Source organism: Sorex araneus, chromosome 2 (genome assembly GCF_027595985.1).
Source record: "Sorex araneus isolate mSorAra2 chromosome 2, mSorAra2.pri, whole genome shotgun sequence".
In the NCBI taxonomy this organism is placed as follows: Eukaryota; Metazoa; Chordata; class Mammalia; order Eulipotyphla; family Soricidae; genus Sorex; species Sorex araneus.
Genome location: NC_073303.1, coordinates 80,815,204 through 80,840,733, shown reverse-complemented (window position 1 = coordinate 80,840,733; position 25,530 = coordinate 80,815,204).

Sequence of the window (25,530 nt, the reverse complement as noted above, 5' to 3'; positions counted from 1 at the left end):
CCTTTTTTGTCTCATTTTTAGTGGATTATTCATAATAAGCAATACAAAATAAATTATTTTGGTTCTGCTTTGGGCCAGGGTTTGGGGTTCGGGATGGAAATATGTTGGTGGGAAGGTGTAATGGTGATGGGATTGGTGTTCAAATATTAAATGTAACCAAATACTGTGAACAACTTTATAAAAATAAAATAAAGGGTAGTCATGTTTCAGTTGAAACTTAAGGAATTGAATTTAGATAACATATTACTTTAGTTCTCTGATATTCTTCCTTTGGAATTCATTAAGGGCAAATTCTCTTTTTTTACTGATGTTTTCAAAGATCTTATTTTAGTTTTTTGGTTGTTGTTGTTGTTGTTATTGCTGTTGTTGTTGTTGTTTTAAAGAAACTTTCATCTATAAGATATTGGGCATGCAAAAATCTTCAAGATGAAATTGTACCTTGTTGCTTGATGAATAAATGGCTTCTAACAAACATTTCTAGAACACCAGACATAACCTCATACAAATGAGCTTTACTCATTAGCTTTCATACCCATTAGCTTTCTTGTCCATTAAAACCAACCGTTTGTATTGCTCTATATAACTTACTACTGTGTATCGCTCATTTATCATGCAAGAGGAACTGAGCCACTTTCTCCAACCCTCTCATCTTAGCCAAATCCCTATAAACTCACAATATGTCCTCTGCAAAAAAGTGGGACTTCTCCCTTCAATCATATACTCCTCTTTTTTTTTTAAGACTATGTGTCTTGTCAAATTCCAGTGTGAGGAATTACATTTTTGTCTCCCTATGATTTCTCCTGTTATTTTAATTAGTAATACTATTTAATATCCAGTCAAAATAAAATCTGTTGAAGAGCTGGTTGCCTCAGAGGGACCTGCATTTTCTAGAACAGAGGAGGCAATGTTTCATAGATGTATGACTAATACTCCTGGGGCAGAATCCGAGTACACTGGGATCCTTGGGGAGTAAAGATAACTCCAAGGATCAAATTGATTTTATTTTATGCCTGCGTAGGTAATCCTATAAAACATACTTCCCCCTCCAGCATTTCAGCATCTTCCGAGATTCAGGACCAAGAGCTGCTTGGTAATATTGTGTGGATGACGCATTACACGAGGTTGACTTTGTGACATCATGTCATCTTGTTCTCAGTTAGAGCAACCTGGTGTGCCTGTCATACACAAACCAGCTCTGTGAGTCACTGTGTGATATATTGCCCAGGAAATGTAAAATGAAGCTCTTCTAAAAGTCATGATTAAAAAATTGAAGCTTCCGGCTTATAAATGGAGAGTGGGGGAAAAAAGTAAACTCTCAGGAGGGGCAGACTCATTTCTTCTTTCTTCTCATTATTGTTTAAATATAGAAAGCTACAAGAGATTGTAGTTTACAAATAAGCGTTGAAAGTGGCTGTTATTTTTTATAGTTACCTACCTCAACAAAAAAAATTATTTTCCACAGCTTTCTATTATGAACAGCTCTGCCATTGCATATCATAAGAATGTTTTATCATAGAAAATGACTACCAATGTGTGCATTATGGATACTGAAAACAATTAGATAAACAATTTTCACTCTTACCTGAAGAAGTCTGCAATACAAAACAATCTTGATAAATATAATCTTACACTGTAGCACTGTCATCCCTTGTTCATTGATTTGCTCAAGCGGGCACCAGTAGCATTTCCATTATGAGACTTGTTGTTACTATTTTTTTGCATATTGAATACACCACAGGTAGCTTGCCAGTCTCTGCCCTGTGAGCAGGATCCTCTGGGAAGTTTGCCAGGCTCTCAGAGAGGGACAGAGGAATCAAACCCAGGTTGGCTGCATGCAAGGCAAACGCCCTACCCACTGTGCTATAAAATAAAAGATCAAGGAAAATCTGCTAAAATAATTTCACTTTATCCAAACATTTCTACTCTGAAAAAAAATTTTTGCTGGTTCCCAAAAAGTAGAAATTCAGTGTTTAAAATATTTTCCACTTCTGTCCCTGCCTCCCAAATTTCAGTAAATAAAAGAATTAATTTTATTATATAACCAAGTATCAGTAGCCAATACACAAAAATTACATGGAGAGATACAATAGAGATTAAGCCAAGATGTTAGCAAGGATAGTCTTTCTTGAAAGGTTGATCTTATCACTTATCGACCCTGTACATGTCCCTCTCACTCCTAAAGCTTAAGATACTAGAACATTTAGACAGTTAGCAAAAGCCCAGAGCCCCAAAGCTGAAAAGCAATCAGGCAGAGAATAAATACTAAATAGTTTGCCTCAAAACCACTATCCTCCTTAGAAATGTACTGTTAATGAACAGGGCAACACTATTTGGGCTATTTGGGCCAATGCCTGATGAAATCTCAAGGAAGCGTTCTCCATGAAGATGATTCTCTGGGTTCCATGGAGGAGGTAGATTAATCAAATCAACAGACAAAGGGGAAAAAGTATATAAATGTTTATAATGTTATCTTGTCCCTTACCTCTCAAGTTTCGATAACTCTCCATCATAGTAGCTAAGGCTATTCTTTTTTTAATTCCATATCTCCCAGATTATCAGCACAACAGGGATAATCTCTGTTCTGTGTCAGTCTTAAGGGTTTATTTTCATTAGAGACTGTCTATTCCATTGTGCTTTTTCTTTATACAGTACCTATGAGTGAGATCATTCTTTGTCTTTCTCCTCTGACTTATGTTACTTAGCATGATATCCTCCAGCTCTATATATATTACAGCAAAAGTCAAAACTTTATTTTTCCTTACAGCAGAATAGTAATTCATTGTGTATATACACCCCAAATTTTTTCATCATTGTAACCCTATATCTCAAACAGAAATTTTCCCTATGCTTTTGAGAAATTTTAAAGTTTTGAATTTTACACTTACTCTTGTGACAAATATTTATAAGATTTATTATAATATAACTGATACAAATGATATTAGTTTCAGGTATATAACATAAACAGTTTAGTATTTATATATATTTTTAAAAGATTACTGCAGCATGAGGAACTGGAAAATATAGTGCACACAGTTGACCTTAGCACTCCCATATCTTTGAGTGCAGAGCCAGGAGCAAGCCCTAAACACTCTCAGGTGTGGCCTAAAACAAACACACACAAAATACATCTCTATCACTGTATCACTGCTATCACTGTCATCCCATTGTTCATCGGTTTGCTCTAGCGGGCACCAGTAATGTCTCCATTCATCCTGGCCTTGAGATTTTCGCAGTCTCTCTTTACCCATCTTTCCCAACAGTGACGCATTGGAGGCTCTTTCAGATCATTGGAATGAGACCCATCATTGTTACTGGTTTTTGGCATATCAAATATAACCACGGGAGGAGCTTGCCAGGCTCTTCCGTGTGGACAGGATACTCTTGGTAGTTTGCTGGGTTCTCCAAGAGGGAGAACTAGACAATAAGAGATCCAGGAGCTTTGTTTTAGTCTCTGGATCTTGACCGTTGATAGGATTACACAGCACTGGGGGCAGTTTGTGAGTGTGACTGCCTAGCTACTGGATAAAGGGGGATCTGGGTAGAGAAGGCCCAGTCCTGATTGAGCAGGATTTGAGATCTCAGCCCCGGGTCCTGCACACCTGGCTTCCTCTGCCGGTTCCTTCATGCATGAGGCTTTTCCGAGCATGTGGAAAGTGGTCTTGAGCATGGCTGCAGCGGGGTTCTGGAGGTCTTTGGCTGCCAGGGCTCTGCTCGAGGTGGGGAGGGAAACTCAACCCACCCCCCTCCGAGGACCCCTGGTGAAGAAAGCCAGGTGCAGGGACAGGAGACAAAATACGTCATAATAATTTAATATTTTTTATAATAAAAACTTTGACAATACTTCCTTTTTTTCCTTTCCCTTTTTTATTCTTTTTGGAAAATTGGTTCTCAAATATTGCTCAGAGGTTCAAGTGATTAGGAAATACTATTTTAGCAACTTTCAAAAATGCAGTATTGTATGATAAGCCATAGTAACATTGCTATATATCAAATTCCAGTAATCTTTTATTTCTAAGCTCTGTATTCAGTTCTATTGATCTATGTATCCATTTTTATATGAATACCATATGATACCCTCCAGTTCCATCCACATTGAAACAAACTGCATCATTTCCTCCTTTCTTACCATAGCATACTATCCCATTGTGTATACATACCACAACTTCTTGATACAATCATCTATCGTTGGACATTTGTGCTGTTTCCATACCTTGGCTATTTGCACCAGTAAGTACTGCAATGAATACGGGTGTGCTTATTTCTTTTTTAATGTTTTTTTGTGTGTTGGAAGGTAGATGCTAAGAAGTAGAATTGATGGATTTTTATGAGGATTCTAGTTGTAAATTTTTGAAAAATCTCCATACTGCTTTCCACAGAGGTTGAACCAGAAACATTCCCACTAACAGTGAGTGATATCACCATATCCCCACCAACACTGGTTATTTCCAATCTTTTTTATATATCCCATTTACACTGGTGTGAGATATCTTATTGTTTTCACCTGCATTTTCCTAATAAATGGCAATGAGCGCTTTATCATATGTCTACTGTCCAGCTGTCTGTCTTATTTTAAGAAGTAGTCTCTGCCCATACTGGGCCAACAACACCAGGGTTCCAGACGGAGAAGGTACAGCCAGCATGCCTTTGCCAGATGGAGCCCCGGCGACACTGAGCTTCTACTAACACAGCTCCGGTATGCAGGACTGGGACATCTCCAAACCGTCTGGCCACTTATGCGGCCATGCAACCTTTCCTGATATACAAAAAATATGCTCAGGAATGGCTCCACCATCCCTGAGCGTCCATTATCCCAGAGGCACAGAAACCAATCTCAGAATGCAGTGGCTGCTGGCAGATATACTCCTGGACTCTAAACTAAGCTACGGCCCCATGCAGCCCTGGGAGGGGAAGGGTTTCTGTCCCTTGGCCTTTCCCCTCCTGGACAGCATGGCGACCGCCACCATTCAGAACTAATTGGACAGAGAGGTAGGATTTTGCAGTGATGGGATGGAGAGCATGGGGAATCTTGCAATGGGGGAGGCAGAACCAGCCCTGCCTCCTGCCCAAATGAGACCCTGAGCGGTCGCCCATGAACAGCTCCTCCGCTCCTGAACAGTCATGATTCCAGTGCCACAGAAATCAATCTCGGAATACAGCTGCTGCTGGCAGAAATACCTCTGGACTTAATACAGAATTCCAAATCTGGGCGGCCGCTTTTGCAACCATGCAAAATCATATGCTCTTTGTTACCAACAATAGAAAACATACAATCTAATGATGCCATTCTGACAGGTCTGACTGTTGGAGGAAAAACTCCAAATAGTGATAGTGAGTTTCCTGTCGAAAATTGAATGTAATCAAAGTAAGGAAAGAGTAAAGTGAAAATCATCTGCCACACAGGCAGAGGGGGAGTGGAAGGGGGGATATGCTGGGTTTTTGGTGGTGGAACATGTGCACTGGTGAAGGGATGGGTGTTTGAGCATAGTATGACTGAGACTTGATCCTAAAAGCCCTGTAACTGTTCTCACGGTGACTCAATTCAAAAATAAATTTAAAAAAAAGAAGTAGTGTCTGTTTATATCTTCTCCCTATTTTTGTATGAGTTCTTTTTTTCAGCTTTTTGTTGTTGTTGAACTTTATGCTTTATAAATCTTGAATATTAGCCTTTGATTTCTTTTGCCATGCTAGAGCTTTTTAATTTGAAATAATTTCATTTGTTTATTTTTATTTTTGGTTTTTTCCCCTCTCCGGAGTCAAGTCACTGAAGACCCCTCTACCAGCTATTTCCTGGAGGGTTCTGTTGTTATTGACTCCTTTAGACACTGTTACATACAGATACTTTACTGATACCATGGAGGCAGGAAAATGGTGTAATTATCTCTGGACAGTGATAAAAATTACTTGTCTCCTTTAGATTTTCTCTGAAACCATTTCAAAAGAAACTTTTCTTGTTGCAGCCTGGAGAAAGTTGAGAGTCTTTCTGGTGTGGGGAGAGCCATGATTTTTGGTGGTATTTAGTTGAATGAGGTAGTCACTTTCTAAAAGCTTTCTGTCTTGATCAGCTGTCCCTTTCTGACTACAGACACCTGGCTTGTGTTGGGACTGACTGGTGTTTCCAGGTTACCACCTTCTTAAATTTCAAATCTTGGATTTATGAAAAAAAATTAAAATCCAGAAATTTTACCTTATTTCTTTCCTTTGTACCTTAGACCCTATCTGGTCTTCTCTTTTCTTTTTTCTTTTACATCATTCAAAAATCTTCTTGTGTTTATTCTATGTTTACTTTCCAAGGTTTGGAGTTGTAGGTAGCAGAAGAAATAGGAAGAATTATGTCTGATTCAGTTTCCCAGTAGTAAACATGCTTCTTTCTTAGTTATTTAATGATGACTATTTAAAAGAATAAAAAAAAATTATTGGCACAGATGTTTGGAAAAGATAAAGGGCCAGTTGGTCATTATATTGTAAAATGAATATGTACTATATATGATAAAATTAAAATAGAATACTTATTCTGATTCTTATCAATAGAAAATTGAGGTTCCCTTTAACATGGTTTTCTTGTAATATTGAATGGTTGTTTTGATCATTCAAAAGTGTTAAATTTTTTCTTTTTTATCTTTTCCTTTTTTTTTCCACTTTTTGGGTCACACCCGGAAATACACAGGGGTTACCCCTGGCTTTGGACTCAGAAATTACTCCTGGTGTTGCTCAGGGGACCATATGGGATGTTGGAAATAGAACCCGGGTCGGCTCTGTGCAAGGCAAATGCCCTACCCGCTGTACTATCGCTCCATCCCCTAAATGTATTCTTGATGTTATGAATGCTTTCACACGATAGTACGTTAATACCAACTGTTAATAATGCTAGTATTTGTGTAAAGTTAAAGATAAAGTTGTTCTAGAATGAAATTCTACTACAAATACAAATATTTATTAGCAGATAATAGAAAAGGAATCTATTTTCTCAACTACATAAAATGCCAGGATCTGCCTCTTAAATAGTCTGATGACATCTTACATTTAAAAAATTTATTTAAGGGCCTAAAAGATAGCACAGCTGGTAGGGTGCTTACTTTGCATGAGGCACACCGAGATTCAATCCCCAGCATCCCATATGGTCTCCTGAGCATCACCAGGAGTGATCCCCTAAGCAGATATCGAGGAGTAAACCCTGAACATTGCCAGGTGTGGCTCCCAAACAAAACCAAAAACAAACAAAAATGTATTCAAGAGAAAAACATTAATTTTAGAGGGGAAATTTAGTGGCCCTCTTAGCCTAAAGTAACCAAAATCTTCTGAATTGTAGGGTTGGGGGGGGGCAGAGGAGGTGGAGACTTCTTAGTTTCTTATATTTTTTCATACATTACTGTCAAGAGTATCTATAACATTTTGACCAATCCATGCATCTTAAGTGATTTCAGCAATCTGAAAGAAATCAATAAAACATATTCATTCTGAATTTGGCCCCAATGGGTAAATCAATCAGCTCCACCATTTAAAATAAATCACTGAAGAGAACTGGCTAACAAACCTAAGTCAAAAAGGAGCAGTACGCTCTTGTAAAGCTGGTTTTGTTTTTTCAAAAAAAAGACTAAACAAATAGCTATGCTGTTAAAAAATGAAACAGTGTGCCTGACAAACCCTTAGAAACCAAACCACTATAAGCAACACCAATGTTAAACTTTTATCTGTACTGTTTGTTTCAAACTTCTCCGACTCACATTGCTTTTCCTGTGTATACTGAAAGATTTCACAATTGGCACATAAAAACATAGCAATATTTTACTATATTTTTAAAATCCTAAAAACACCCCAAAATGTCCAGGAAATGTGAAAATAAATTTAAAATACATGTCCAAAGATATTTAGTGACACGGGGAAAAGTTCCTTATGCAATATTAATTCTTTAAAGCCCGAGACATGAAACTATATTGTAATGCAATGGATTTATTTAAGTTAAAAAAATATGATCACATGTGTTTGAGATATATTGAGAAAAAAACACTAGCAAATAAACCTAAAATGCTAACAGAGGCTGGGGGATGCAGTTTAGTGGCATAAAATATGCTTTGCATGTACAAAGTTTTAGACTTGTATTATTAGGCATTAAAACTAAATTACGTCTCAAATTCTAAAGCATTGTAAAGCAATAGCAAGTAAAAGGGAAACAGGTATATTATATTCTGCTTTATACATTTTATTCAAATTTGCCAACAATAAATGTGTGGTTTTTTTTGTACTTTTTTAAGTTGTATTTTTAAGTAACTAAGTTTCCATTCTATCGAAGTAACTCTAGGATCATTTATTTATTCATTTATGTTCTTATCAATACAACTACTCCCAACCCATTTGAAAATATCCCTCAAACATAAATACAGTGACCCTAAATTATGATATTTGCCAGAAAAATATAGTACAGCAGCTAGAATACTTGCCTTGCATGCAACAGGCCCAGGTTCAATCCCCAGCATTCCAAATGGTCCCCTGAGTCTGCCAGGAGTGGTCCCTAAGCACAGAGCCTGAAGTAAGCCCTGAGCGCAGCCGGATGTGACCCCCAAACCAGAAATAAATAAAAATAAATTCTATGAGATAGTCATCTCTAGATACCTTATGTTAGGATATTTAGATAACATATAAAAAGAGATATAGCAAAATGCAGAATTTTACCAGAGTCAGATGCCTGTCATTTTCTCACTCACATTTTATTAGAAGTTATAAAGATAGAAGTTCTTACCTTAGAAGTTATACCTTAGAAGTTATACCTTAGAAGTTATAAAGAAAGTTCAGATACTAAAAATTTGGATTTCACCTGTTAGAGAGTCACAGCTTGAAAAGTATTTTCTCAATCCTATTCCTAATTAAGGTGAAAGTCTGTAATTTTTCATTACAGACAATATAACAGACAGTTGTTTCTGCAGTGCTGCTCTTGCATTAGTCAAAACATAACTTGGGAAAAATTTGTGAGAATAAGACAAAGTTATATATACACACATATATGTATATATATGTATATATATATTTTCCCACAAGGATAAGAACAGTCACCAAATGCACACCTCAGTATTCTGAGGACCCAACTGAACCCCCTTCCATTCCACACAGTTCGTATGTTTCCCTTTCACTCATGTCACACCACCTGACTCAAATCGAATTGGCTTCCTACACCAGAACTCATAGAACCAGAACAGATAACATTACTCTTTCACACAACTTTCTTCAATATTTACCATGTCTCTATATTTTATTAATTTCCCTGTGGCCTTTACCTAATTATCAGAACAGACAAGAAACATGTATCACCAGAAACTTTCTTCTTCCTGGAGCACTGATTCCTGAAAATTGCCAGCACAGAATATTTCAAGCAAGAAACCCTCTGTTTATATTATCTTCCAATAGCCTACACCTACCATTGTCCTATCAATTATCCTAATGTCAATATAAGTATCAGGATGCCAGAAACAACTACCAGGATGTCATTAAATGGCTTACTAAAAATAAACTTGTATTTAAAATATCAATTTAGGGGTTCGAGTGATAGTACAGCAGGTAGGGTGTTTGCCTTGCACAGGACAGAACCAGCTTTGATCCTCAGCACTACATATGGTCCCCTGAGCTAGTCAGGAGTGATCCCTGAGTACAGAGCCAGGAATAATCCCTGAACACCATTAGGTGTGGCTCCCAAACAAACAAAATATTATTTCCTAAATATCAATCTATACCACACAACGAGAAATAAGGGAACACAGACCAGAATACATTAGCACACATACTTTAAATAGGGCCAGGAGTAATAGCACAGTGGATAGAGTGTTTGCCTTGCACTCGGCAGACCCAGTTTCGATTCCTCTGTCCCTCTCAGAGAGCCTGGCAAGCTACCTTAGCATATTTGATATGCCAAGAAAGTAATAAGTCTCACAATGGAGACATTACTGGTGCCCGCTTGAGCAAATCGATGAGCAACAGGATGACAGTGATACAGTGATACTTTAGATAGATTACAAAGTAGAAGGATCTCACTCCTTAAATCCTTTTTACATGTATTCAAATTCAATCTCTGATTCTGTCTCTGTTGATCTGTCTGATTGTCTTTCTGTCTGTCTGTATCTCTCTCTTTCTCTCTTACACACACACACACACACACACACACACACACACACACACACATACACACACACACACTTAACCTCCCAACCTTTCCTATAGATGGTGTGATTAAAAGGCCCATACTTGAGAAATGAACAAGTGAGCTCATTGACAAAGAGCCCTGAACACACCACACACTGGCCTCCATTAGACAGAACAGGAACAAAAACCTCTGGCTACAGCAGTAGCTCACCAGCTAACTGATTAATAGCCCTGGGTTTATTTCTGTCTCTTGAGCAAAGGACACATGGGACCAGAATGAGTGCTATGAATTAGGGCTTCATAAGTATGTGTTCATTTAGTAAACTGAATACTTTGTGCCTTTTTTCCATTTATTATTTCATATATCATATATTTTTAGCATATAATGAATATTTATTTCCCAGTACTTCATGAATTTTAGATATCTTTTGATCCTTTTATTCCTTCCCTTCTATGTGTGATACACATATGCTCTACTTACTTTTTATCTGTATCTAAATGCACTTCACCTGTGTTGCAAACATATTCATCTTTATTATAGAACTGACTATTTCAAAAACAAGTGCACATTATGACCACATTTTGCACCTGTTATCTAATAACCCTATCAAAAAATAAATTAATTCAAGCTAATATAACCTCTCTGTAGAGAGAGCGATAGGGAATCTTCCTGACCTCCAGGAAGCAGACTGAAGGGTAACCAGGAGATATGTGACTTTAGTCATCTTCCTTCATCCTTTGAGCCAAAACAAGGGAAATCTTTCTTCCTTTCATATCACTTACCAAGTTACCAAGGAAGTACCCTAGTTTTGTTGCTATACTGTCTGTTATCTGCCTCAGGTGCCTGTAGCATGTATGTGAATGTCTATGCAAATTGGCACATGAATAGGCACCCACATACATGCCAACACATGCATGAGCTCACACACAAAATCACACACACAGAACACAACACAACACACACACACAGCACTTCCCCACCGAAAATCAAGCATCCAGATAGAGTCAAAAGTAGATTAAACTTTCAGAGGAATAAATATCAAGCAGGACAAAAATATTTTAACCCTATCTAGTTTTTGTAATATTCTTAAAGTCTAGTTCACTGTGAACTCAACCTATGAAAGGAAAGAGGATTCCTCTTGTCCACATCCCCAAACCAGTCCAGTAGAGAAGGAAAAACAAGGGTGAAGAGAGAAATCCCACATCACCTCTTAACTATGCCAGTAAAAGGAGGAGAGAAACCAAACAATGAATATGTAAACTTAATCACCCTGAATTACTTTCCTGTTACATGCCGTGTGCGTAGCCTACATTAATCTCAGTCAGTTACCAAAACAATTTCCATTTGGAGTGTATCTCATATTTTCCCTGTGATTCCTTTAGAAGTGTGACAGTGATTTAAAGAGCTAGGTCAAAGGCATACTTTTAATGTAGGAACATGAGATTCCATTCCTGGCACCTTTTGGTCCCTTGGGCACCATCAAGAGTAGCCCCTGAACACTATCGGGTGCGGACCAAGACAAAAAAAATCCACAGAATTATGACACTGAGATATTGAGAAGTAACTTTTCTCAAGTTTGGTGGTCAATTTCAACCCACCATTGAACATAAAAGTTAACACAGTGGAATTCCAGTTCATGTCAGAGTTATGCTAGACATTCCATTCTGTTTTCGTGTTCTTAGTGTTTTGGGGTTCCCAGGCAAAGTTTTTACTTCTGGACTTTTCTGGCTAAGTGGCTTGTTTGGCCATTTACCTGACTTCTGAAAACCATTCTCTCTATATTTCTACTATCTACATTTCTGCATGTATTTGCTGCTTCCAGGATAGTCCACTTACCATCTCCAACAGTTGAGTAGCTATCAGCAGCAATTAGCCACAGTATAAACATGAACCTCGTTGACAAACATCTTCAAAGGGACTCAAAACTTTGATGAAAAAACTGCTGAGAATTTTAGAGACTAGTTGTCCTCCCTCTCAGAAAGAATCCTCAAGTCTATCTCCCCAGAATTCTACAAAGATCCTTTGTGCATCCTAGACCTTATAAACCCCAAAGGAGTCTTTCCTTCTCTGGGGCATGCAACATATCATTCTGTTGTTTCTCCTAGAGGCAGAGTTTGGTATTTCCAGGTGTAATTAGAACACAAGCCACTAGCTTCATGCCATCCTCAGTGATGAAGGTTTGGAGATTATTTACCCTGTGTTCCTGCAGTCAACAAACTGGTACCAAAGAACTTCATCAGAAAATATTTAGAGGGGGTTATGGAAAAAAATTCATCTTAATCCTCATTATTCCCTCCAAGACTTAAATTGACCTTGCCCACCAAGGTCAATTTAATGCCTTCTGAAAGTCATCAATATGGAGATGCTGATTGTCTCTTGGAGAAATCAAACAGCAACCCTCTCTATACATCCATCATTACAAACATTCACTAAGCTTGTCCTAAGTCTCAAGCACAATGCAAACCCTGGTATTCAGAGATGAAGAGCTCAAAGCCTAGAGAGAAAGTGAGTAAAAGATGGAACAAATAAGAGAGATCTAGGGACTGGAGCAATAGCACAGCGGATAGGGCATTTGCCTTGCATGAAGCCGACCCAGGTTCGATTCCCAGCATCCCACATGGTCCCCTGAGCACCACCAGGAGTGATTCCTGAGTGCAAAGCCAGGAGTAACCTCTGTGCATAGCAGGGTATGAACCCCCCCCAAAAAAAAAACAAAAAAAGAGAGAGCAATCTAAGTAAATAGTATGTAATCAATAAATTTACTATAATTCTCATAATATAATCATCATAATGCAAGAGTTAATATATTCTGGAAAGCTTATAAGAAGACATCAAGAAAATGTTTCTGAAAAGTTGATGTCAAGCCAAGTTTTTAAAAAGTTGAATTAATAAAGACAGTACAAAAGTACATTAAATTATGTTTATCTAAGATAACCATAGGATCTCAGGCATTTGTAGAGTTCAACTTTTAGGTTCAGTCATGGATCAGGATAAGCATGAAGTAGCAAAATACAAAACAGAATAAAAGGTCAATAGAAGCAAAAATAAGGTTGTTCTTGGTAAGTTCCATGTTTTCTCAACCACAAACTCTGTTTCTTTTAAAGGAGTTAAGAAAGAATGGAATTTTAGAAGATCCAAAGATCTTGACATCAGAGACTAGAGAGATAGTATGGGCCTAAGGCACATGCCTTACATGTACTGGGGTCAATCTTATTGACATTGCAATTAAAACCAACAATGAGATAAATGCAAGATCTCTGGAAATTACTCTCAGAGTGATTTTCTCATTCAAAACTAAAAATTTTTATGATATGCAGCCAAAGACCTGAGAGGACAGTTTTCTTCTTTTTAAAAATTCAAATTTGGTCACTAAGAAATTATACTGATTTTCTATAATAAAGAAATAAATTTCTATTCTGCATCTCTTAGCATTTATTATTAAAGACATGTGCAGGGGAAAAAAAGGCTCAAATTACTAAGGAAACCATCCAGGCCTGCTGTTAATTCTCATTATGAAGCCAGAAATACAGCAGAGAGACCCTTCATCTTATCTCCAATGAAACAATGCAGCTGTCAGCCCCCCAAGAATGAAAGATGCAGGTGGGCACCACTTAGCAGGAGCAAAAGAATTCTTGAGCAGCAAAGGACATGCTTCATGCAAATGACCCAGAAAAACAAAAAATAAAAACCAAGAAAATGTAATTCACCGAGTGTTCAACAATGATACTTATTTGAAAGGATGTGAGAGGCTGGAGAGATAGTACAGTGGGTAGGGTGCTTGCTTTGTAAGGGGCCAACCCAGGTTTAATCTCTGGCATCCCATATGGTGCAGGCAGCACCAGACGTAATTCCTGAGTGCAGAGTTAGAACTCAACCCTGAGTATTGACAGCTGTGCCTCACCCCATCACACCCCCTAAAAAGAGAGAGGGGGGGGAAATGATATGAGTTTCGCATTTCAAAGCATTGTACCCTAGTGCAGATCTGAATGTGAAAAAGAACCCCAAGTCCCTATTATCAAGGAATGTAGAATCAAACAGGGGAGATGAAAAAATATAGAAGGCAGCAAGAGCTAAGTACAAGTCAGAAAAGGTTGAGTTCAGAGAGAAGAGAAATCCCATCATCTTGATTATCAACGACAGCTACAACAAATAAGGACAGAGAAAGGGTTTGGCAATATTCAGAATTCACTTACTGTTGATTGAGCCTCCCTCACATCCTATACTCTTCATCACTTATTTATTTCCCCATGGAAGTTCATACTTTCTGGTTTACTGATGCTTTTTATTCCTTTTTTTATCCCTTTCTCCCTTCCTCCTTCCTCTTCTTTTTTGTCCATTGTCTCCCTAACTAAGATACAAGTTTCACAAGAGTAGGACATGCTCTTCAGTGCCTAGAATAGCAATGGCACGAAACAGGTGCTCAATAAGCATGTGGAGGCAGGAAGGCAAAGCAAGTATGCAGAGGAAAAGGCTGCAAGTTAACTGACTGTGATATCACCATACTAATGAATTCTACTTAACAGTAAAAAAAAAACTGCTGATACACACAACATCCCAGATGACTCTGGAGAAGCATGCCAAGTGAAAACAAACAAATTCCAAAAGCTTAATTCTGTGATTCCTTTTATATGACATTATTGAAGTGGCAAATTATAGAGTGAAAAGATGACTGGCTATCAGCAGTTGTACAGGAAGGAGCGAGGTGACCGTAATGATAAAAAAATATATACATATTTTTATAGCACCAAGGGGCTTGGAAGGTAGCATGCAAGGTGATGCCTGGAAGCACACAGCTTCCAGAACATTGCAGGGTAACAACTTTAGCAGCCTTCAAGCATCACTGGGTGTGATTCTGGTGGCTTTCAGCAGCGCAAAACTGGAGCAGCAGCACATCACAAGCCCCAGCACTAATCTACCTGCCAGATTGCGAGGAGTGACCCTGGGCTCTTCTGAGCACCAACTGGGAGCTCCACTACCCCAAAATTAAATAAATAAAAAGTATGGCAGAAAGTGGACCTAGTTTGTATCCTGACTGTGGTGGTGGTCTCACACTGACATATGTCATAATGCTGCACTGAATGTACACACACACACATACAAACACACACACGCACACACACATATGTTGCACACATGAGAGTTGAATAAGGTTAATGGGTTGTACACATACTAATATTCTGGTTGTGAAATTATATCACATTGATTCAGGATGGTAACATTGAGAACTGGATGAACAATATACCAAAACTATATAAAATGATTTCCTATAACTATGAAAGTACATTTATAAGCTAATAAAGTTAAAAATAAAATTTACTGTATGAGTCTTCAGGAAAATCTTGAAAAAACAATATAATCTATCGGAAAAAGATCAAAATTGACATTGTCTGAGGTGAAGTTCTCATGAAAGGATCATGAAAGGGCCATAGTGAAGTTTTTGAGGTGATGGTAATACTCTTATCTTGTTAACTGTTGAGATCAATGCACTAATCAAAACTTGTTGAATGTTACATTTAATATTTATTATTTTCTCCTAATATATAATTGCTATAAAGTAGTATTGAATTCTAGTTAATTTTATGTATTCCAAATGAAAAGACTCAGAGGTGAAATAAGATTTAGAGGTGAAGTATACTGATTTCAGTTTACTTTCAAAATCATGAAACAGTAACACATATTGTTGAAAAGAGATATAGAGGTAAATAAATGGATAGATAATAAAGCAAATTTTTAAATAGTAAATGTGGAGTGAGTTGGAAGAGGTATGAATATTCATTATAAAATTCCTTCCATTTCTTTTTGTTTAAAATTTTATATAATAGATGGGGGAATAAATATGGTGGCATATGTAAAATTCTTGTCACTATTTTAGCATTGTAAAGCTGTCAGTAAAATAAATTTAATTGGGCATGAAATCACTGAAATCAAGTACTGATTGATAGAATTTTTTAAATTAAAAAAATTGTTATTTTCATATGACATTACCAAGAATCTTAAAATAAGGTCTTGGCTTTCTTGCTTTCACTTATAATCACATGTTTCAAGGGATGTTCAAGCAAGAGTCAGGAGACAATGAGGCCATTATTCTTGATTACACTAGTATATAATCATCTTTCACTGAAATTTTTCTGTGTCTCTGAAATAAGACATAATAACAATTTTGACACATGGTTCAGGATAAGAATTAATCCAGTATTCAGAACAACACATTTTTAGGCAGATAATTCTCACTTGGATGTAGAGATGACTTATCTCTTTTTTTTTTGAAGTGGTAAAGCCTTATTCTCTCAAATCACAAAAGAGTACTACTTAATAGGCCATCCTCTCAAAATACACAGTAGTTTCTTGCTTAGAATTATGCAAGATATTTCTCCCTAGTAGCAGAAAAAGTTTGTTTTATTTCATTTGAACTTGGTCTTAATATTCTACAGATTGAGAAATTCTATTTCCAGTCAGATTTCTGAATCAGGAATTCAACAAAGGAAATATAAATCCTCTCTAGAGAATTTGCTTTCATCTTGCACCTCAAAGAATTATTTTTATCTTTTTTATTATTATTATTAATTTCATTGAATCACCGTGAGATAGTTACAAGCGTTCATCTTTGGGTTACAATCGCAAAATGATCAAACACCCATCCCTCCACCAGTGCACATTTCCCACCACCGATATTCTGGGTATACCCCCCCTTCCCCACTCTCCCCCTGCCTCCATCACTTGTATCACTTGTATCACTTGTGATCTTCAATTTGCTTCAGTGGGTGCCAGTAACGTCTCCATTTGTGCCTGTCACGAATGAGTGTAGCCAAATGATATCTGCTCGCTCCAGGAACAGGAAGAGCCTCAAATCATTCATTCAGGGTTTTGATGAAGAAATCTAACCATCTCATTGGTGGGCAGGCACATGGTCTTTTAACGTACTGTGGAATCCAGTAGGTAATAACGCTAGTCCAGCGGTCTTCTCTGAATCGAATTACGTGTCCGGCCCATCTGATTTTAGATGTCTTGGCAAACGAGACAGCATCCCTGATTCTTGATCGTCAATGGAGGTCAGAACTCTGGATTCCTTCTCTCAATTGAGTGAAACATGATACTCCTATCATGGCTCTTTCGATTCCTCTTTGGGATACCCTCCATGGCAAACAATATTCTCCATAATCTCTCTCTAGTTTTGGGCATTATGACTTGCAACACAGACACTTGAGAGGTCATCATGTTTGGTCCATTATCTAGTTTCAGCATGTATCTCCCATCCCAACTGGTTCCTCCAGCCGTCATTTTCTTAGTGAACTCTTCTCAATTCCATCTGCCTTCTCCCCTCCACTCATGAAGCAGTCTTCCAGCTTTGGGGCAATCCTCCTGGCCCTTGTATCTACAGTCTTGCACCTCAAAGAATTTTTCAATGTCTTTATATTCACAGTTACACATATAGATGCCTTTTACTTAATAAGTACAAAGTGTATAAAGAAAAATTATGATTAAAGTTCAGCAAATAAATAGGATAATAGAAATAGAAATATATTCTATTTTTCAGATAGAAGTGGTAATAGAAACAGAACAATTGAAACTCAGTTTTTGGGGCTGGAGCGATAGCACAGCAGGTAGGGCGTTTGTCTTGCACGTGGCTGATCCGAGTTCGATTCCCAGCATCCCATATGGTCTCCTGAGCACCGCCAGGAGTGGTTCCTGAGTCCAGAGCCAGGAGTAACCCCTGTGCATCGCCGGGTGTGATCCAAAAAGCCAAAAAAAAATAAAAAAGGACTCAATTTTCTTTAAATAAAAATCAAACTTCAATATATTTGCAAGAAATATGAAAATTGCAGAAAAGTACTTAGAATACTTGACAAGAAACTAAATGAAACTCCTATAAAATTATAATAAAGCTTAAACACAATGAATGGGTTTAAAATTCAATTAGAACTGTGGCCACTCAGGTGAGGGGGTGGGAGGGGGGTATATTGGGGTTCTTGGTGGGGGAACAGGGGCACTGGTGAAGGGATGGGGGTTTGATCATTATATGACTGAGACTTAAATCTTAAAGCTTTGTAACTTTTGTCACAGTGATTCAATAAAATAAAATTTAAGAAAAATAAAATTCAGTTAGAACTGAAGAAGAGTTCATGAACCCAAAGATAAATCAGAAGAAATCATCCATAAAAGAAAAAAAGAAAAAAGAAAAATCAGACAGATGAAGAGAAATGGAAGCTATCTTGAGTAAATTTAGCAAGAAAATTTTATATTTAATCAGAGTTCCAAAAGAACAAAACTTCCACTGTTATATTACACAATTGTGTGCATAGAAAATCTGTAAAACTGAGGTATAATTTGTAATATGGAGAGAATATTGTAATATTGTTGTTGCAGATAAAAATAAATAAAGCCACTCTCTTCCTAAATACAACCAAAATATTAGAAACGGAAGTACGATACATTAATTATAAAAGCATCAAAATTGTGAATTGAAAAAAAAGTGTGTCAGAAGTTTTGCAGGAGTGCTTCATGTTTTGAAGTTAACTAGAAGGAGAGGGACACATACAGAATGATCTCTCTCATATATGGGACATAGAGAAACATAGTAAGGGAATAATAATGGTCAAAGGCAACAGAAGCTGAGAACTGGTCTACAGAACTGAGCTTACCAAGGGCAGGAGATGGGGTCTGTGTGTGTGCATACATTGGGGTGGGAGGGACAACGAGGTGGGACCGTGGGATAATGGTAAAGGAAACTAGACTTGGGAGGAGGGTGTGTTGTTTCAATGTTGTAGATATAAAACCTATCATGGACAGTATTATAAATCATGATGCCTCATATTTTAAAAAATTGTTATCTGGAGCATCATGAAGAAAATTACCAACTTTAAGAGGCATACCAAGAAAGCCGAATTGAGAAAGATATATTTCATGATGATAGACTTGAAAAGTAAGTTCTGAAATTTTTTCAATTATTGTTACAGATCAAATTAAATAACAATCACAATCTTAACCATTATTCATGGAAATATTTGCCTTATATAAAACCTAATGAAAATTCAAAAGAGCAAAGAAACAAGATAGCCAAGACAATTTTTCAGATAGAAAACAAAACTGAAAGATTCACACAACATATTCATTTTAACGCTTCAAGTTAATTAAAACCATATGTATCAGTAGAAGTAAAGACAAAACAATTATAGAATACATTTTAAAAAACACACGTGAATTTTTGATTTATGACATAGGTGACACTACACAACAGTGGAGAAATGATCTTTTAGCAAACAATGCTATGTTTGGGGGTTTTATTTTTTGGTGGGGGGATGAGGGAGGGGAAGGAGTTGGTTTAGGCCCTACCCAGCTGTGTTCAGAGCTTATAACTCCTCTACTATCTTTCTGGTCTTATGTCTTTTGTGCAGCCTAGATTCATGAGAAGAAGCCCCATGGAATTCTAAAAAAACCAGGATGCCTAGCATGCAGAAAGGGGCTAGGCACTAAAATTCTAAAAATCTCCCAATCTGACTACTGAAGAACATGAAAATTATATTGATCACTTAGAAAAATATGTTTCAAAAGATATAATTCATGAGGTCTCAAATGGAAAATATGTAGGCAAGCAGGATTAAATAAACTCATTGTTAAATAAGTTTATATAAATATGTAGATTTTATATAAAGCAATATTAAGAAGCATGAAATAGTTAAATAAGTTAAAATGTTGCCATAGTGAAGTTAAAAAAAAATAAATGGATGTTAGTCAGGCCACTACAGTATCATACTTATTGAATTCATTAAGTTGTCCAGTAATCCAAGCTGCCAAGATAAGTATTAGTCAATGAAGGAGTTAAGAAGGGATGGGTATAGCAGCTATGAGGCAAGTCCTTCATTTCTCATCACTGTAAAGAATGCTGTTATCACTAAGGACAAATTTTCCATAAATATGGCCAGCTGAATAAAAAAGAAAAAGAAAAATGTTCAGCCTTCTGCTATTTTCTCACAAAATTTCAATGGATATCTGGGTAACGGGACGTTCTTTGTAAGGGGACAAGTTCAGCCCCACCTGGCACTATTCTGCCAGATTTTTTTTCCTCCATGGTCCTCTCAAATCTCCAATTCTAAAGCATTTTGTGGCAATTAATAACAAGCAATTGAATGATCATATATACAAGAACCTTGCTGGTTTATGATAAGAAATACAGTGGCAGGAAACGGGGTTTATTCCTGGAAGAAACAATTAAGTCATAACAGCTTTATTTTATGAATCATACCACTCTGCATGGAAGTAAAATGGGCCTTACAAAAAAGTATTACCATTCATTAAACAAAATCCAAGTTTGTCTTTAAGAGAGTTAGTGAGATTGGAATATATTACTCTCTCCAGGGAAATTATATGACATACACACTGAGTGACAACTTTCTTCCTAAGAGGACTTAGGGAAATTGTTTATAAACAAAAAATTAAATGTACACTTCCTGAGCTGCAAGATCTTTTTCCATCCAAAGTTATAATAAATTAACTAATAGAAACATTTGGAAAAATTTCAGCATATAGGACAAAATTAAAGCAATATTTTCAATCTCCATATAAAACCAATCAGCTCAATACATGTTCAGCACCTGTCACCATGAGTACAGAAATCCTTATTTCAAAATTAAGGACAAGTGGCCAGAATGATAATACAGCTGGTAGAATGCTTGCCTTGCAGCAGCTGACCAGGTTCAATCCCAGCAGCACATATGGCTTCCTGCGCACCAGGAGTGATCCCTGAATGCAGAGTCAGGCCTAAACTCTGAGAACCACCAGGTAAACTGAACTCCACACTCCCCATCTGGCACTCTCCTCCAAAACAAAACCTGAGGGCAATAACAATTTATTCTACAAACACTGAACCACAAATTTGACTCAGAACTAAGTAGACAAAGACTCATACCACATTAATGTTTGTCTGTAAGAAACTCAAACTAGAAGAAAGACAACCAATTTAAACATTTCAGGAATAATAAAGGATTACGCAAGTCATACAAGTATATTCCTACTGATGTCCAATAACCATTTTCCCTTCTGATATTGACATTCAATTTTGCTTCCAGTAGTAGATTCAGCCTGGGAGGAACCATTTTGTCATGTTATTCTGCACAACGTCCAGAATAAGCCAACTAAGTCAAAATCATTGAGAATTTTGTACAAAATCTTATGGCGAAACAATAGAGATAGTAGTGGCCTATAAAGACCATACACAGAGGAAGGCACTTGGCTCAAACACTCTAACTGGGGTTCCATTCTGGGCACCACATATGGTTTCCCAACCACTGCCGAGAGTGATCCCTGAGCACAGAAGTAGGATTTAAGCCCTGAACACAAAACATGGCAAGTGTCCCCAACACCAAAAGAAACAAAAAAAGGAAACAACAAATTATGAAAATACAGGTAAGAATCCACAACTCTATCAGGACAGATTTGAGAAGTCTCTCTAAAGTAAGTAATTTTACTTAGTAATCTAGCATTACTAAGTAAGTAATCCTGTGCTCAGGATTACTAAGTAAGTAATGCTAGATTAAAAGCATTATGTGCATTAATAAAGGATATGGTGGAACAAAGCACAGCACATTTGAAGACACCAATAATCAGGTTTGACTGGATAGAAGTTGAATACCCATGCTACTTTCTCTTTCCTCCTTTGTCTTTTTTCATCTTTGAAGCTAAAGCCTATTTCATTCTAAGTATATACAATTCCAGTATAATGTTTGAAAACAATACTGAAGTTCAAGACTTATCTCCCACTTGAATCAAAATCATTCAGACTGCAATCAAGCACTGGACTTTCTCAAAAGTTCCCATATCATTCTATTTATAGTCATATGTTCAATATTCTGGGCAATTAACAGTAAACACCTTTGCTTTCACAAATGCCTTATTACAATTTTGTCTCAGAATTCACTTTCTACTTATTTTCCCACCCTTGGCCTGTCCTACTTTTTAAACAGTACAAACAATGGTATATGTAGATTTTTAAACATAATGTTTCTCCATGACTATACTGCCTCTTCCTTTCAGTATGGCTACACTTCTTCTGGTTGAACATCTTGAATTTTTTGTTTGTTTGTTTGATTTTGTTTTGGAATCCTACGGTGCTCAGGGCTTACTTGTAGCTCTGTGCTCAGGATTACTCCTTGCAGGGCTCTGAGGATGATTTCAGGTGCTGGAGGGTAAACCTCGGTAAGCCACATGCAAAACAAGTGCCTTACCTGCTGTATTATCTCTCCAGCCCTTTGATTTAACATATGTAAAGTTAACATGATCAATGACTCAACTCAAATTCTCAAATGTCCTTCCTGGTCCACTGAAGAAGGAAATTTTCCCCGAACAGATATCCCTATCTCCACTGGAGTGAACATATTACTGTTTTCCATTATTCCTAACATCTTCCTCCATATTTGACTCTTATTAAAGAGCTTATATTGCCCCTTTTTTGTATCTCTAGCCCAGTGCATAAGAGGTTATGCAAGAAATATTTATGACAATTTCATGAAATAATAGTAACAATTTCACATGCATAGAGGTATGAAGCTAAACACCCACAATTCTATAATATTGTAAACCAAGGACAAGTTAATAAAACAATGAAAATTTAACACAAAATAAGCATCTGATTATGTCAGATATTGTCACCAGCCTTAAACTAATATATTTTCATCTCAAAGGAAGATTTTTTTCACCCAACCAAGTATCTAATCATGATTTTTTGATTCCCAGATTAAATCTACCAGAGGCAATAATGTACCAAAGATGTACCATGTGCTACATAGCAAATGTGTTCTTTGATTAAATAAGTTCCACATATATGAGTAAAGCAGAGATATATAGATTTCTTTTATTCAGGACTTCTTTGGACTTGACTAGGTCAATAGCAATGGCTAAGATAATAGGTCAGGGTGGGAATAGAATGAGGAGAATTGAAGGCTGGCAATTCTGCTGATAGAATCTATAATCAAATAATCACTGTTATTACTCAGACCCACTTATTATCTTCACCAAGGCAGCTGATTGAGGAAAATTAGGAAAGTTACTATTAACAATTATCAGGAGCATTACAAACCTAAGTAGGAATTTAAATCCAGTACAAGATTCCTATGGCTGCTTTCACAAAGTACCACAAACTCTGTGTCTTACCATTTCTGTGAGACATGGAAACTAGAAGTGCAAGATCAAGACTGGCACTGGTGATTTCTTCTGTGAGATATGAGGAAAATAACTATTCTAGGCCTCTGGATGTGACTTATATATGACTGTCTTCTACCTGTATCTTATTTTTTTCTTTTTGGGTCACGCCTGGCAATGCACAGGCGTTACTCCTGGCTCTGCACTCAGGAATTACCCTTGGCAGTGCTCCGGGGACCATATGGGATGCTGGGAATAGAACCCGAGTCAGCCCATGCAAGACAAACGCCCTACCCGCTGTGCTACTATTGCTCCAGACCATACCTGTATCTTTTTGAAGACTGTTCATTCTGAGTATGTCTGCATCTGAAGTTAAATATGCCCCTTCCTTTTTATTGTTGTTTTTGTGCCTAAGGGGACTTAAGGAACTATTGAACTGGGAATTGAACCTGAGTGAACCACGTTCTAAGCAAGTGTCCTAGCTGCACTATCTTTCCAGTCCCAAATTTCTCCTTTTTAAGGACATATTATGTTGATTGATGGTCCATTCTGATAGCCGCATTTTAATTTAATCACCTCTATAAAGATCCTCCTTCCAAATAAAATCACATCCTGAGCTACTGGTGTGATAATCCCAGCATATCTTTGGGGTAGACATAAGTTAACCCATAACATAAGGTCAGTTCAAACATTTTGTTTTGGCCAATAATTGCAGGTTTCTGACCTAGAACTCTTTTCCTGAGGGGGGGGGATGTGGGGCGGGTTACTGATTAGTAGGATCACTATATCACTGTATCACTGTCATCCCATTGCTCATCAATTTGCTCGAGCGGGCACCAGTAACATCTCCATTGTGAGACTTGTTACTGTTTTTGGCATAAACAGATTTTATTTGATCCCTTCTTAAGCATGACCTAATATAGAAGCTGTCAAAATCCAGGCAGTAGGAAGAACAGCAGAGAAATTACATGCTTTAATTGGGGTCTAATCATGGACATTTGTGCTTTGCAAGATAAATGAATTGAGTATCATAAATTTGTCAACATTTCCCTTCAGAAATGTGTGACAAGGCAAAGGGCAATTGTTTGTTCGTCTCACTGTCATAAGTAATCCCAAAATCTGTCAGACTCCAGACACAAAGCACCTATCTGTGGAGAACCCACCTGTGGTGGACTCTTCAAATATATCCTAACCACTATGCCTGCTGCCACTGCCATTTATTCATATTTCATGGTACCTCAAATTATAGCAGTTATGTGAATTCTGCTCTGAAAGTCATCAGTGTTCATGCACCCCCTTCATTATACTTCTGAAAGAATAGGCTGCTTCCAATAGGCAGTTGGGGTCTCCTAGAAACAATTCATTGGCAGATGTGGATGGCAAGTAAATATGCCACTGAAGTTGGCATGCTTTGTATCATGTTTGGAGGCCCTGATTCAGGGAAAAGTCATTCCATCTCAACTGTCACTAATAATCCCTAATGGTTCCTCATGACTGTATATTCTTGTTCTATTTTTATTCTAAAGTATTTCATACTCTCACCATGTGCCCAGGCACACGAATTCTATGAGATTAATACAAATTCTATTCCTATTTTGTATGAAGATAAACCTGAAAACACTGAGCAATTAATGATTTACCCAAAACTGCACAGCTAGTGAGTGGAAGAACCCACATTTGAATCGGGCAAACTAGTTTTGGAATCCATGAGTTAACCAGAAAGTACTGCTGTCTCTATATTGACTTAAAACCAAGATGGGACATCTCCAAACTTTTATGACAGACTTTGTTTATAAACCTGATTATTAAGGTGACCTTTAAGTATTCTACCATAAGTTCTAAATATAAGGGCAAAAATCAATGATATTACTATTCCCATTTTATAGTACGAATTAGTCCCTGACATTCCATTTGCTCTCAATGGAATGAACATCTTCGAATGCAGCAGCTATGTGTACCTGGATCGAGAAATCAACATGAGGAACGACTTGGCACCAGAACTGCGCAGGAGGAAGAGAGCAGCGTGGAACGCCTTCAAGAGCGTAGAAGAAGTGGTTAAGAGGACAAAAAAACCTCCATCTCCGGGCACAGCTTTTCAACTCCACCATTCTTTCTGCACTAACATATGCCTCAGAGTCCTGGGCCCTACGCAAACGGGATGAGAATGCTATTCGGGGATCCCAAAGAAAAATGGAAAGAGCCACGCTAGGAGTATCACATTCCACTTGAGTGAGAGAAAGAATCCGGAGTTCCGACCTCCGTAGATAGTCAAG